This window comes from Microtus pennsylvanicus, chromosome 4 (assembly GCF_037038515.1).
Source record: "Microtus pennsylvanicus isolate mMicPen1 chromosome 4, mMicPen1.hap1, whole genome shotgun sequence".
In the NCBI taxonomy this organism is placed as follows: domain Eukaryota; kingdom Metazoa; phylum Chordata; class Mammalia; order Rodentia; family Cricetidae; genus Microtus; species Microtus pennsylvanicus.
In genome coordinates, this window is record NC_134582.1 from 11,573,960 (window position 1) to 11,588,377 (window position 14,418).

At 50.9% G+C, this 14,418-nt stretch overlaps 1 protein-coding gene across 6 annotated transcripts in view; it reads left to right on the forward strand.

Annotated features, from left to right (window-relative positions):
• The window catches only part of Ctif (cap binding complex dependent translation initiation factor), a 240,131-nt gene that overhangs the window by 38,237 nt on the left and 187,476 nt on the right, over positions 1–14,418 (forward strand). The window lies entirely within an intron of this gene.

Here is a 14,418-nt window from a genome sequence, read left to right on the forward strand (position 1 = left end):
AAGCAGGCTAAGCAAGCCAGGGGGAACAGTCAGTAAACAGCACCCCTCCACGGCCTCTGCATCAGCTCCTGCCTACAGGACCCTGCCTGTTTGAGTTCCTTTCCTGACTTCCCTCAGTCATGGACTGTTGCCTGGAGGTGGAAGCAGAATAAACCTTTCCTCTCCAAGTTGCTTTGGTCATGGTGTTTCACGACAGCAGTAGTAACCCTGACTAAGACATCCCGCATATCCCTGCTCTCCCAGCATTTGTGGTCACCATCCTCTCCAGGGACCTGTTCTCCATGGTCTGTCAATGCTGGGAACTTTGGAAGTCCTAGTTCCTGCTTTCCCCAGCTACCCTGTACCTTGGCCCTGTTGCCCCCACCACCAGCTCAGGACAACTGCACCTCATTTGTGTCAGAGTGGCAGTCCTAAATCCAGTTCATGACTCCAGTCTGCATTCCTTGTCTGGGTGACTATCTTGTCACCTAACTAGTCCCTGAACCAATGCTGGGGCTCACATTGTATATATCATCTGTATCTACGTGTGTCTGTCTGTCTGTCTGTCTGTCTGTCTATCTATCTATCTATCTATCTATCTATCTATCTATCTATATCTATCTATCTATCTATCTATCTATCGCTTCCTACTATCCATACATCTAGCAACTCTCCCTATGACCCTCCAGCTGCCTCCCCTGGCTTCCCTGCCTGCCCTGCTCTGCCACCTCCTCTTTCCCAGGTCTCCTCCACCAGGGTGGGTAGATTTGGTTCCTCTGCCTAGCCTCAGGATGCATCCTCTCTCTGGATCTGTTGCTTCTGTCTTCTCCAAAGCAACCTTTGTTTCAGATTTAAGCGGGAAGAAGCTCCGCCTGTGAGGGGATCTCCTCAGGGCCATTGTCCCCCTTCTCACCATTCCTTGCCCCTCTCCCAACTGGTGGAGAACGCAGGCTTGCCAAGAGTTTGAGTCCTCTTCTACTGTTTCTGTCCTCCCTGGGCTACCGTATGAATGGAGGCTCTAGCACGGTTTCTCTTTTCTCTCTCTTACTTCCTATGTGCGTGCCAACTCCCTCTACCTCCCACAATGCTTTGCAGCTCCATTCTACTGGAGATAACGTGTCTCTTTACTGCATTCCCACCTTCCCATAGTCTTCTCTGTATGTATCCATGTCCAGATCTCCTCTTCTTAGGCCTATCCTAAGCCTGTGTGACCCCATCAACTAAGGCTCAAGGAGATCTGTAGAAGGGCACATGTGAGCCTCTGGCAACATGGTAGATACCCACTACATTTGTGATAGGAGTGTGTGTGTGTGGGGGGGTTGTGACTCATACTGCGTCACTTGGGCTAGAGTTAGCTTGAGTCCGTAGATGGGAAATTGGCCTCCCTCTGAGACCTCGGCCTCCCATAAGCATGTTGTCAGCAATGGAGTGCTTCTCCAGTGTCTGTGTGAGGATGTGGTGCCAAGTCACATGGTCTTATTTAAAGAGAGAGGTCTTATACCTCATCCTACATGTCCTGCCTCACAGAGAGCACTCTCCTGTTTTATTGTGTCCCTGTTCCTTTGTTGGAAACAAACTGGTATATTCCAAGACTCAGGCATTTCTGCTCTTCTGAGCTGTTGAACTAACGGGCAGGCACGTGCCTGTTTTGCGTTAGAGGGGAGTGCCTCACACTGCTGAATTTTGATGTGTCTGGAAGTTCTTTGTTGCCCTGGCCCTCCTGACCCGTCTGGCTTTTGGCCATGCACAGAGTCTCTGAATCAGCATTTGGAGTGGCTTGGAAGACAGCAGCGTCAGCTGGGCCAGGCCTACAGGTGGAGAAGCCTGAGTCTGTGGTTCCATATTTAGCCTGGAATCTACTCTTGCTGCTATGATGCCGTAACAGAGACAGAAATGGTGGAACTCTGGCCCCCAGCCAGGACAGCCTGCTGTACATCCAGGGCATGAGGTCCAACTGGAGACTACCTTCCCAATCCTGGGATGAGGCCAGGGTCCTCTTCTTGTAGAGACAGAAACCAGGGTGGCCCAGAGCTGTGGCTTGTCCAAGGTCACAGTTAACTGATAGCAGAGACACTAGATCTAAGTCTCTGGCCACCTAACCCCTAGTTTTCCTTGGAACCAGGAATCTGTGTTGTCATACGGTATAGGAGTCCCTTCTGTTTGTGTGTTGCTTTCATTAGTTAATGAATAAAGAAACTGCCTTGGCCTAGTTGATAGGGCAGAACTTAGGTAGGCAGGGAAGACAAAACTGAATGCTGGGAGAAAGAAAGGCAGAGTAGGGGAGAGACACCATGGAGCCACCAGAGACAGACGTGCCGAATCTTTCCCGGTAAACCACTGCCATGTGGCCATACACAGATTAATAGAAATGGGTTAAACTGAGATGTAAAAGTTAGCCAATAAGAAGTTAGAGCTAATGGGCCAAGCAGTGATTTAATTAATACAGTTTCTGTGTGATTATTTCAGGGCTAAGTTAGCCAGGTTGCTGGGACAAACAAGCCCTCTCCTTGCAACAGTCATCAGTGTGGGGGGGGGTCCTCCAGGAGCCAGCTTTGACCTAGAAAGGCACCCCCAGCAGCACCCACACTGGGAATAGACAGAACTCCTTTCCAGGTGTTGTCTTGCCTTCTTTCTGTACGTCTTTGGGTTCCCAGTGTTAGGGCCATTCTTTATTCTCTGTCTCCCTTGTTAAAACTCAGGGTTAGTCATTTACATCATAGTATGAATTCCAGCCTCTTTCCAGGGGAACCTGGGCAGTAACCATAGAACAAGGGCAGGCAGTACCTCCTACTACTCTGTGGTTGTCACCTGGTACTCATCACCTTGTTGGCTTCTCCTGTGATGTCAGGGAGGCAAGAGGGTGGTCTATGTTCCCTCTGGATTCCTCTGCTGATCCTCTCCATTGTGGGCTTCAGGCACTATTCCCATTCTTGTCCCAGTTAGCCTAGGTGCCAGAGACTAAATTACCATAAAGCCCTCCAGCTGCCAGGCAGCAAACTTTCTGAGGAGACTGGAAAATGCTCTTGAATCCCTTGTCCATGTGGACTAGAAGCAAGAGCAGAGGCTAGACCAAACCTGAAGTTAGAGCAGGCATTCAGTACCGGCATGGATTAGAATGCCCTGGAGCCTACAGCTCAGGCTGTGTGACAGGCAGCTCTCATCACTGTTCCAGTTGGGGGGGACAGGAAGGGCTTGTGGTGCTGAGGATGCAATTAGCAGGTGGTGACCAGCCTGATGAAGCTGTCAGCACAGCAGAGCTCAAGCCTGCTGCTCACTCGCTCGCTTGGCTCTGGGCCCCAAAGAAAGGGAACAAAGGGGAGATGCCAGGTTCCCAGGCCTACTCTTGATCTGCTGGCTAACTGCTATGGGTCGGGGAGTGGTGACGCGGGTTCTGAGTGGCCCTGAAGCAGGTGGAGCCACAGCCAGGCTGATTGGCCCCACTGAACCCCAGCCTACAACCTGCCCCAGAGGAATAGGCATCAACCACAAATGATCCTCCTGAAGCTGTCACTTCCATCCTGGGAATTCTCAGTGGCCAGAGGAGCTGGTGTTATGTGCCAGTGGGAGCTGGCATCTCTCAGGGCTCAGAAGGAGTTCTGGAGGCGGTCTCTTGTGGTAGTATGCAGAAATGTGTGAGAAGCCATCAGAAATGAGCCTGGAATCCAGCATGGCTCCAGGAGTCCCCTGGAAGACTGGAGAAAGGGGCAAGTTTACAGTACTTGGAAAGGACTCAGATGAAGCCATGCAAAGTTATCTAGGTTGTTATTATTGTTGCTATTAGTATTTTCTTAATATGTTGCTCAGGTATAAGTTGAAATATAATTATAGTTTAGATTTATTTCCATATTCTTCAACTAAAGGAGTTTTTTTAAGTGTTTGTCCTCCTATATAGGTAAGAAAAAGAGTGTACACTCAAGGTGATCAGCAGAGATGAGGGATCAAAGGTGGGTCTCAGCCTCAGGCGTGTCCTGCTCTTTTCCTGAATGTCCATTATTTAGTTAAATGCCATTTAACAGAAGCTTCTGGAAAAATCATGGCTAAACCACTGTTTTCTACCAGTCAGATGTGGCCCAGAGGTGCATGCGTGCTGTGTCAAAGGCTCCCCTCAACCTCCAGTCACATGACCTATCTTCCCTTCCTGAAGTGTGTGCTGGACAGTGTATTTGGATCAGAGAATCCAGACAGCACCCTGTATTGCTACACACACACACACACACACACATACACACACACACAGATATACACACATACACACACACAGGACAACAAGCTCAGTTTGAAGTTCTTATTTCGAGTAAGAAAGGCTTTTGTTTTCTTGCCTGGGCCCCATAACTTCTGTATGAACTACTTACCCAAGACCCCACAGTTGAGACTAAGCCCCACCTTGCCACCCTCGGGAGCTGTCAGCTGGCCTGGCAGCAGTGGGCAGAGGCTATAGCATGGCTGTCTGTAGAGTGGCAGTTACACAGCAGGTAGCTAGCTGAGTCAGGCCCGAAAATTGTGAAATGAACCCTCTCACATTCTGTACTCTTCCTCTCCACCTGTCTCCGCCATCATCTGGGCTTTGCCTTGCTCTCCTCGTCTAGAAATGCCAGATATAGGCCACCTTGCTGGCAGACCTGGAACCCACAAACCCTCATAGATTGCTGCACTTTATGCCCCTCTGAGGTTGGTTTACTCCGAGCTCCTGTGTGGCCTTGTTTCCCATGGGGACTTCCCTTGTTCCTTTGTGACTCCTCCTTACCTGGCTGGCAGTTAATGAGTCCTGGGTTCCAGTAGAAAACCGTGGGATGAACCGAAGAATTTCCCATGAACCCAATAAGGGCCAAGTGTGGTTGATGCCAGCACTACCTCCTAAAACTGACCATCTCTAAAATGGGGACACAGGATGCTTGCCCAAAGAGCGCATCTCAGGGCCTTTGCATAGCTTGCAATGCCGATTTCTGGTTTGGTGCCTGTTCTGACTACCTAGGAACCAGGGTCAGTATGTGCACACATGGAACTGTCACATATGCAGTGTATTTGTGCACAAATGGTGTTTGTGCTGGAGCTGTTGTGACAAAGAGCAACGTTCATCTTAAACAACCCCCGCTGACGGTTTTACCGCAACAGGCTGGAAGGTCAGGTTTGAGTAAGGATGGATCCTCTGGCAGTGTGGCTGGGATGCTGCACCAAGGTCTCCCTAGCTTCTGGTACTTTGCTGACCAACTTTCATGGGCCTTGGATTCCTGTTTTGTCTTAAGCGGGGTATCACTATTTAGTTCAGACTGGCACTGAGCTCGGTATCCTCCTGCCGCTGCCTCCCTAGGTTGGGATTACAAGCATGTACACTGTGTCTGGTTGTCCTGGCTTCTGATGTCACCTGTCTGCTCTCCTCTGTCCATGGCTTCTTCCTGTGTGTGTGAGTCTGCCTCAGTGTCCCTTTCTGTCAGGACACCTGTCATAGGAAGACTGAGGGTGGAACTTACCGAGGTTCACACAGGCTCCGCCTGGGCATGTATTCTGGGGCTCTAGGCAAGATTTGGTGACATGTTCTTGACACGTTGTCTTTGGCTTTCTCCTTGCTACCCTAAAGGTATCCTGAAGGACAGAGCCATGCCTCCATTCACCTTGGTAGCATGGGGTAGACCTAGCAGATGCTGAACCAGTGAGAGATATTTAAGGACTAGACCAGAGTCAAAATTTCCTTTGAAGCTGGGCGGTGGTGGCGCACGCCTTTAATCCCAACACTCAGGGAGGCAGAGGCAGGCAGATCTCTCAGTTTGAGGCCAAGCCTGGCCTACAGAGTAAGTTCCAAGACAGCCAGAGATACACAGAGAAACCCTGTCACAAAAAACCAAAAAAGAAAAAAAAAAAGAATTCCTTTGAATTCTAACAGCTCAGTGTCCCCAATCTAGTCTTAGAGTGTCTCTGCACCCCAGACTGGAACGTTGAGTGTTTTCCTGGCCATCCACCCTCTCCTGGATGGTGCCAGACAAGGTGGACATGTCTGCCCTTCTCTTCTTACAGAGAAATTGGTTCTCTCCTTTCCCCCATTCTTCCTGAACAGCCCAAGTGGCTTCCTGTGGCAGCAATCCCAGAGCAGCTTGTGCCATATCAGTGATATTTCCTACACAGGTGGGTCCCTAGGGAGACAGCCAATCTCACTGAAATCAGAGAGTCGCTTCCTCGCTCTTGGCTAGCAGATGAGGTGCTCCTGCAGGCACTGGTCTCGATGCTGGGCAGATATGCTCTGGCTAGAACCATCCTTCCGGCTTGAACCCTGTAGGAGCATCTCAGCTTTATTGAACTGAGACTTACCCTCCCCACTACTGCTTTAGGTCCGCTTTTTATCCATCTCTAAGAGAAGAAAAGAACAGGATTTTCTTTTTCTAAGAAGCCACAAGGCCATGACCACATTAATCTGTGTTCATGTTGGGGCAGAGGGGTGGTGAGGGTGGGCATAGCTGTAATTCTAAGCTCATAAAAGAGCCGTGTGTTATCTATCATCTTAACAGTGACCCACAAGACAGATAGGTATCTTCTGAACCCATGAACTCTGGAAGGGTGCACTAGGCTCAATGACAGCTGAGGCCCCACTCAGCAAGGGCGTTGCTAATCAGTATATAGGTGACATGCTGAAGATGCTCTCAGGGGCCGTCCTGTACAGAGAGCCGTGAGAGCACTAGGGAACAACTAGTGGCCCGTGTGTTAGCCTGACTGTGAGACTACAGTCAAAGGAACCTGTGCGTGGGAACGCTGTATCCAGCAGCTATAGACTGATGACCACCTTGTCACTTAGGTGTCTAAGCTGGTCTAGGGCACAACATGGAGATGAGCTTTCCCTGGGCACAGTCTGTTAGACCAAGAATGTATGGTACACTGTCAGCCTGTCTTGTTGTCGCTTTCAAAGCCTGCTGTGGGTCTAAAAAGAAAGAAAAGGGAAGGGTGGTTTGGGTGCTTGTCCGCTGAGCAACCTGGGGGTGTGGAAAGCAAGCATCTCAGGAATCCAGCTGACTCCAGGCTCTGAGTTCCACGTGTCACGTCCCAGCTCTGGGCTGTTTCATCACCTGGAACCTGAGGAGCTCTGCTGCAGCTTGCTGGCTCCCAGCCTAGAAGAGAAAATGCTAGCCCCAGATTCAGGGAGAGATCCGGACTCAAAGGAATAGGCTGAGAGTGATGGAGGAACCCCTGATACCCTTTTCTGGCCTTGGCCTTGGTATTTTTACACACACACACACACACACACACACACACACACACACACACCACACCACATCACACACACATCACACTTTTTTTTTTAAATCAAAAGACCAAACCCCAAACACTTTCTTTACAAGACAGATGGTATACATAGACCACTTTATGGTCTATGGAAGAGTTGAGTCTTTCTATCCTCCCTGAAGGACATCTGTGTAGTACATAAGACCTTCTGTCCCATATTGCTCCTTTAGCCATCTGAGTCCTTGGCTCACCCCAGCTCAACCTGAAGGTCCACTGATTCATTGGCTTATGCTATAGAGTTAGTCTCTGTGATGTTGCAAATATGAAGGACTGCAGTCAGGATCCCGGATTATTACCTGTCCTGTCTAGCAGGGCAGGGTGCTCTAGGAGTTCCAGCTGTAAAATGGACGCTACACACCTGTTCTGCTTGCAGGAGCAGGGTTATAAGAGCTCACTGATCCAGCCGTAATAGGCTGTGAAGCCCCCAGGAAGGCATAAGACCTGAACTGCCTCCAGGGATCTGACCACCTGAAGGCAGTTTACTCTGTCACCTGTGCAGGCCCCAAGCCTTGACTTGGATCTGGTTCCAAAGCACCCTGGCCTTCAATGGGATCCCGCAGCTCGTGGCTGCTGAGCAAGGGACAAAGTGGGAATTGAGTAACACGCTGGAATAGTCACATTTTGGAGCCATTTCTGTATGGGTTTCTGTACTAACTCAGCCTATTATAAACCAGGTTACCTTTGGCCAGCCCCTGTCTGCCTCAGTAACCTCATTTGTACCACAGGGACAAAATGGTGTCTGCATCGTGACGTCTTACAGATTCAATTACTGTCACATGGTGTCTGACCTAAGGTAAATGCTTTGTAAATTAGTGTTTATTACTGTCCACATTATAGGAGCATTTATGAGTTTATTTGAAGATAAGTATAGTCTTAGAGGGGAAATGGCTTGGAAATCGTTTCCAAGGACACGGTATTGAGGACTTGCTTTCAAAGGCCAGCTGTGTGAGTGGGAGTAGCAGAGGTAGCCGTGATGGTGCTGGCCCTGGGCCTAGAGGCCAGTTCGGGAACCCAGGATCCAAAGTTCTTGCAGCTCCGTTTCCTCAGGGCTCATGGAGAATTCACGGAGCACTGTGACAACACTGGGGATGGATTGGGTTCAGGATGCCCACGGTTGTTGTATAGGATACATAAAGGCTACCCGGAAGGGGAGAGGCCTGCCTCCAGCTGAGCTGTCTGAGCTACTTCTTCTGTACTGGGTCACCTGTCTCTGCTCCTCAGCAACCCTGTGGAGAAAGAGCATCAGTGTCCTGCAGGCTGCTTTCTGCTTTCCAGCTCCTGGAGGCCAAGGGAGGGATACACTGGGTTCTGGTTTCTCTAGAACCAGCTACAAGGCCACCATGCCTGCCGCCATTCTTGACACTTCCCCAAATGGCAATGGGCTCTTTTCCTTCTGGGAACAGGAAGCCCTAATAAATTCTCCTTCTAGAAGTTTCCAAGGTCATGGCGTCTTATTACTGCAGAGAAAAGTGTGAGGGCCAGAAGGCCCTGTGAGCCACTGAATAGCTGTGTTGAGGCCACTGTGGGCTGAGGACCAGCCGGCTTTCAAAAGGACAGCGTGAGGAGGAGAGGGAAAGGGACCCTGTCTCAGGTCCGCCTTCCACCCAGTTGCCTCTTGATGCTGAAGACTGACTGGCTCTGTAGCTCCACTGAAACCCAGGTGGTGTAGAACCTCCACTCCTGCTGGGCTGTGGTTCAAGAAGATGCTCCAGAGACAAAGAGAACTGCCCGGGGGCTGTGGTTACCCCAAGAGGGACACTGGAGAGGCAGTGTTACCTGAGGAGGGCCTGGGTGCCAGGGCCACTGCATTTGGAGCTTTCTGGCCTGAACTGGGAGTGCCCTGCTGGGTTCACAACAAGACACATTTGGTGTCCCTTCTCCTATCCAGTGTGCTCCAAGATAGTCTTTTTTTTTCCTCAGACAATTAAGTCCAGAGGCCTTTGAAGAAAGCCAGTAATGGGGCCCAGCTACCTACCCGGAGTGCAGAGATGAGAGAAACTAGGTCCCCTTGAATCTGTGCAGCATGGCAGAACTGAAGGCACCCCATATTTGTAACCCAGGAGAGGATCAGACTTAAGGCCCAGACAGAGCGTGGGGAGTTTAAGACGGTGAGACATTAGGGAGGAGAGCTCACTGGCAGCAGTAGCCAGTGGCCAAGTAAAGCTTCATGGAGAAGGTATGCCTGGAAACAGGCCTTGGAAACAGGGGTGTAATCCAAAAAGGTAGAGGGGGGCGAGAGTCCAGAAGCAGAGAGGGAGGAAAAGGGTGATTGTGGGGTCCAGTGGTAAACAAGGGCTTGCTGTGTCCCTGGGTGTGCTGAGCCCTTGTCTCATGCATCTTACTTTGTCTGCATCTCCTAGTGAGGTATATGTTCATCAGCATTCTTTACAGATGAGGAGGCCGGTTAGGGACAGCCCAGAGTTGTGTGGCAGACATTGGGCTAACAAGTGCTTGTATTCCCCCGACTTGAGAGCAGAGGCAGCAAGGAAGCCACCTGACTCCAGCCAAGGATGTAGTTCAATTGTCTGGCTAGTGACCCTGCAGAACTTTGGTCCATCCATGTCCCCTGGCACCAGAGGGGCAGTGTTCAACAAGTTTTCAGGACGCTTTAGTTGTAATAGATTGTCTTGAGGAGGCTCTAGAATGTTATAGGAAGAGGTCAAGGCCTGGATTGGGAGGAGGGTATTGGATAGGGGGTCCCCAGCATTATGTCTTTGACATTCTAGGAGCTGGTGGGAACTGGGGAGAACTGGAGCCCAGTGGCCATGAGCAGGAAACTGAGGAGGCTGGTGCTGAAGGCATGTGCTAGGGTGTGTGCGCGTGAGTGTGTGTGTGTGAGTGTGTGTGTGTGTGTGTGTGCATGTGTGTAGCCTGGGCTTGGGTTGGAGACAGGTATAGAATGCCACAGAACCTCAGGGGTCTTGCTGTCTTGTCAAGGCAAGATAAAGACCCATAAATATTTTAAGAACAGCCAAGGGTTGAGTAACAGGAGATGGGGAGGATAAGAAGGTGTCGGAGGCAGGGTGTGCTTGGAGCCAAGGGAGGTGGTCAGTGTCAGGTCCAAGTGGAGGCCCCTGTGGTCCTTGAGACCTTGAAGGTGGACCTGTACAGTAAGAATACCCAGAAGTAATACAGGAGTTGCACCTACAGAATCCACCTGTGTGCCCTTCCCCTTCTCCCATCCCTTCCCTGGTTGTCCTGGGCCCAGTTGCTGCTCTGCTGCTTCTCACTCGGAGGCCTGGATGGCAAGGATGACGTGACGACAGATCACTCAGTATCTCTGCTGGGTCCTCTCTACCTAGGCATTCCAGGATCGCTGGCAGCTGCACGGGCCAACTCTCCTCAGAAGCCACAGCTCCTGCCTTCTGTTGCCTATGCTCTGCCTTCACACAGGAATCAGCCCTGCTCCAGGTCACCCTTCTCTCAGAATGGAGCAGTAAGCCAAAGGGACTCTGTCCAGACTTGGCTCACAGAGTACCGCAGGGTAGTCTCCCATTGAGTACCCCCAGCCTATCATTCCCACTCTGTGAATGATGGTAACTGAGATCTACACTTGAGGATCCCAAAGGCTGACGGTCACCAGGAGTGGAGGAACTGACTCCACTGGGTGAATTGAGTGGCCTGTGTCTGTACTGTCCGTGGCTAGAGGTATCTGCGCATCTTCCAGCAAGCTCTTTTGCCTGCACGTTTTGATACCTTCATCCGCATAGGATTAGGTGGGATTCTCAGAGTGCCACTGAAGCTGTGCAACCTGGATTTTAGAAACAATGGTGTGGAGACAGTGCCCAGGGTCGTCCCCTACCTCTCCAGAGACAGGCACCTCAGCTCATTAGGTCCTACTGTGTGCCAGCTCTCCCTGAGGCCTGCGTGGAGGGTGCTGCCTATGTAGCCACAAGGTCAGGGTGGAGCCTCCCACTATCCTGCCGTGCCACCGCTGAGTGGGTATCTGAGTAAGAGTAGTTGTGATGGGAGGGATTCTCTGATCTTGGCTAGTCCTGAGAGCTGGCAAGAAATGTAGACTCTCACAAGGCATGTTGGTGCATGCCCATAATCCCAACATTTGGGAGGCAGAGGCAAGAGGATCAGGAGTTTAAGATCAGCCTGGGGTATGCAGTCAGACAGTTCCAAGGGAAAATAATCCCAGCATTTGGGGTCCAGCTCCAGCCTACCCAGTCAGAATCTGTATTAACAAGATATTGGGGACTCTGAATTTTGGGAGTTAACCACACCTGACTGCTGGGCATCATCACTTTTGGTCCTGCCCACCCCCCAAAAGAAATGCTTCATCCTGGACAATTGAAATGAAAGTGCTCCTTTGACTGCACGGTGCATGCAGATGCGGGTGTGGTCCGTTCAGCTTTAATTCACACATCCTCTGATGCCGTGGTTGTGGTGCGAGACATTTGTGTTCTCACAGACCAGCGTTCAGAATAACGCCCTATGCGGCGTTAGAGCGAGAAAGGGTTAAAGTAGAGTTGTGAGGTAGGGGATTGCATCCCCACTCAGAGGATGATGGACGTCCTACCTCCTGCAGCAGCGAGTGTTGCTGATTTCCAGCTCACACCCCACTGCTGCATGTTTCTGAACTTTGCCACTTCCCAGGGGTTGGGAACCTGAAGTTTCTGTTCACACAGGCCTCCCCTGAACCAGCCTGTGTTCCTCTGGCACACACGACTATATCAAGTCATCAAGCCAACACCAACTGTAGCAACCAGACAATAGGAATGAAGAATAGATTGCCAGGGAACTGATATTTTCTGCAGAGTCATCTGTGAGGGGTTGGAGCACAGGCCAGATGAGATGGGGGCCTGGCAGGGAAAAGGTTCCCATGGCTTCTTCTGGACAGCTATGGGCATCTTCCCTCTCAGACAGCCCAGCCTTTCCCTTCCCACAGGCTCTCTCTATATATAACCCTGGCCCAGGTCTGCCTGGCAAGTGATAAAGGAAAAGTTGTCCTAACTGTGTGTTCTGGGTGAAGCTGTTCTAGCTAGCCCTGTGGATAGGGGGATCTAGGAACTAGCACGTAATGGACAGCAGCCAGCACACATATGACAGAGTCACCAGGAACAGACCGCCGACAGGGAACCCAGGGGTACGGTGCTATGTGGTACCAGGCTTCATAGGAAATGATGTGGGGGAAAATGGGATGAAGTCTTGGGTAGATGTGATGATTGACATTAGCAAAAATAAAACAGCGAGCCCATGTTGGGTCCTCTGCCCTCAAAGCTCAGATGTTGCCCTCATACAGAGTCGACATCCTGCTGGGATCAGGCAGAGTGGAGAGCTCTGACTTCTGAGCCTGGGAGCATCAAACAATCCCCCTATTCACTTCTAGGGTCCCTTGCAGCTTCCCTGTGTTCCAAGGTGGTTGAGTCCTTTGTTGTTGCCCAAAGCCAAAAACTGAGCCAGGAAAGCAGACTTTGAGACTTCCCAGATTCCTGTGTGAGGTTCAGCAGCTGTGCTGGGTGGGCTAGAGAATGAGGTTGAGGAAGTTAGGGGGCTAAAATGATGGATTCCCAGGGGCTGGAATGACAAGTTTCCCAGCATCTAGCCTGGCTTGCAGGTCACCCAGCTCATCCTTGAACGGGGAAGGGAGGGGGAATGCCTCTAATGCCTGTCTGTTCTTAAAAGGATTGGCTAAATTTACAGCACCTAATGCCATTTGTCACTGAGCAGGTGGTGGATGGGAGGATAATGAAGGGTGGAGACTATCTTATTGTTTCTAGGCCCCCTTTTCCTCTAGACCCTGATAGCCTGAGGGAGACTGCTGTGAGCTTCTGGGCTCAGAGCCAGGTAAGACCAGAAGGAGGAGGAGAGATAGGTACCTCAGCAGGCACCCCTGCGCTTTGTGTGTTTTCTGTGGAAGCAGCAAACAACTGTGGGCCAAATCATAAAGGGCTGGGTTGTGAGAGTCTGGGGATGAGGACGACAGTATAGGGAGGGTGTCTTTCCATCAGAGAACGGGTGTTTTACTTTCTGTTCTTAAAATAAGCAGGCAGGCACTGAGGGGCTGTAGCGCAGCATGAGTGTGGCCTAGCTGGAAGGAGGTCTCAGAACACAACCAGACAGACATAGATGTGCCCCATGCCCTGGTCATACACGTCCGCTTCAGCCCTCTGCTCGTCTGCAGCCTCAGGGTACCGCCCTCGGCTTTGGTGCCCTTTACAACAAAATGCAGCTTCGGCGCTTTTCCTCCTCCTGGCCTTTTGGTCCTCCTCATTCATCACCTGGCAAGGAATAGGGAGGGGCAGGGCAAGGTCCCAGGGAATCACTGCAGAGGCCAGCTCCTGGGATAGGCATCCCACTTGAGTGACTGAGTCAGGTGCACACCCTCGTCTCTCCTTTCCCTGCTGGCCTTGGTCCCAACCTCTGTGTTCGCTCTCACTGTGAAGGCCAGAAGCCTCCTCTGTGGCTCCCAGCTCAGCCAGCTGCATGAGGTTTTCCCATCTCCCCTCACTGTGACTTAGAAGGGAAAGCATTGAAAGAAGCATGTGTTGTGGAGGCAGCACCCCTTATTGACTTATAGATGTGGGGCACCTATAGGTGCGTGCCCCAAAGAATTGAACACAGCAGAGCAAACAGATATTTGCACACCCATGTTCATAGAGGATTCTCCACAGCCAGATGCGAGCACAGCCTGCATGCCAGTGAATGGGTGAGCGGATAGCCAGTGACATGCTATTGTAATACAATATCTCATCATCTGCCATAAAAGTGCATGAGGTTCTGCTGTGTGGCAGCATGGATGGACCTTGAATGCACTGTGATATAAGCTAATCACAAAATTATGACATGACCCCACTTAAACCTAGTCCCCAGAATAAGCAAGTCATAGAGTCAGAAGGAAGGTAGGGTTCCCAGGGCCTGGGCCAGGGCAGTGAAGGGCTGATGCGGAGTGGGCCAAGGGCTTCTGTTTGGGATAATGAGAAGTTACGGAAATGGAGATGCGAAGTAGTCATAGTTACGTAGCATTGTGACCATACTGAAAGCTACTGAGGACATGCTTGAAGGAATGTTTGTGCTTATTTTAAACACAATGGAGAAGTAGTTGATGGACATAGGAGATTGCCACCTGAGATCAGGGAGAAGGACTTGCCTGGCACCTGCTCGGGGTTCTGTCGCTTTGAGTGAGGGTCAGCTTCCCAGGAGTGGCTTGGGTAGAAGACCGACAGA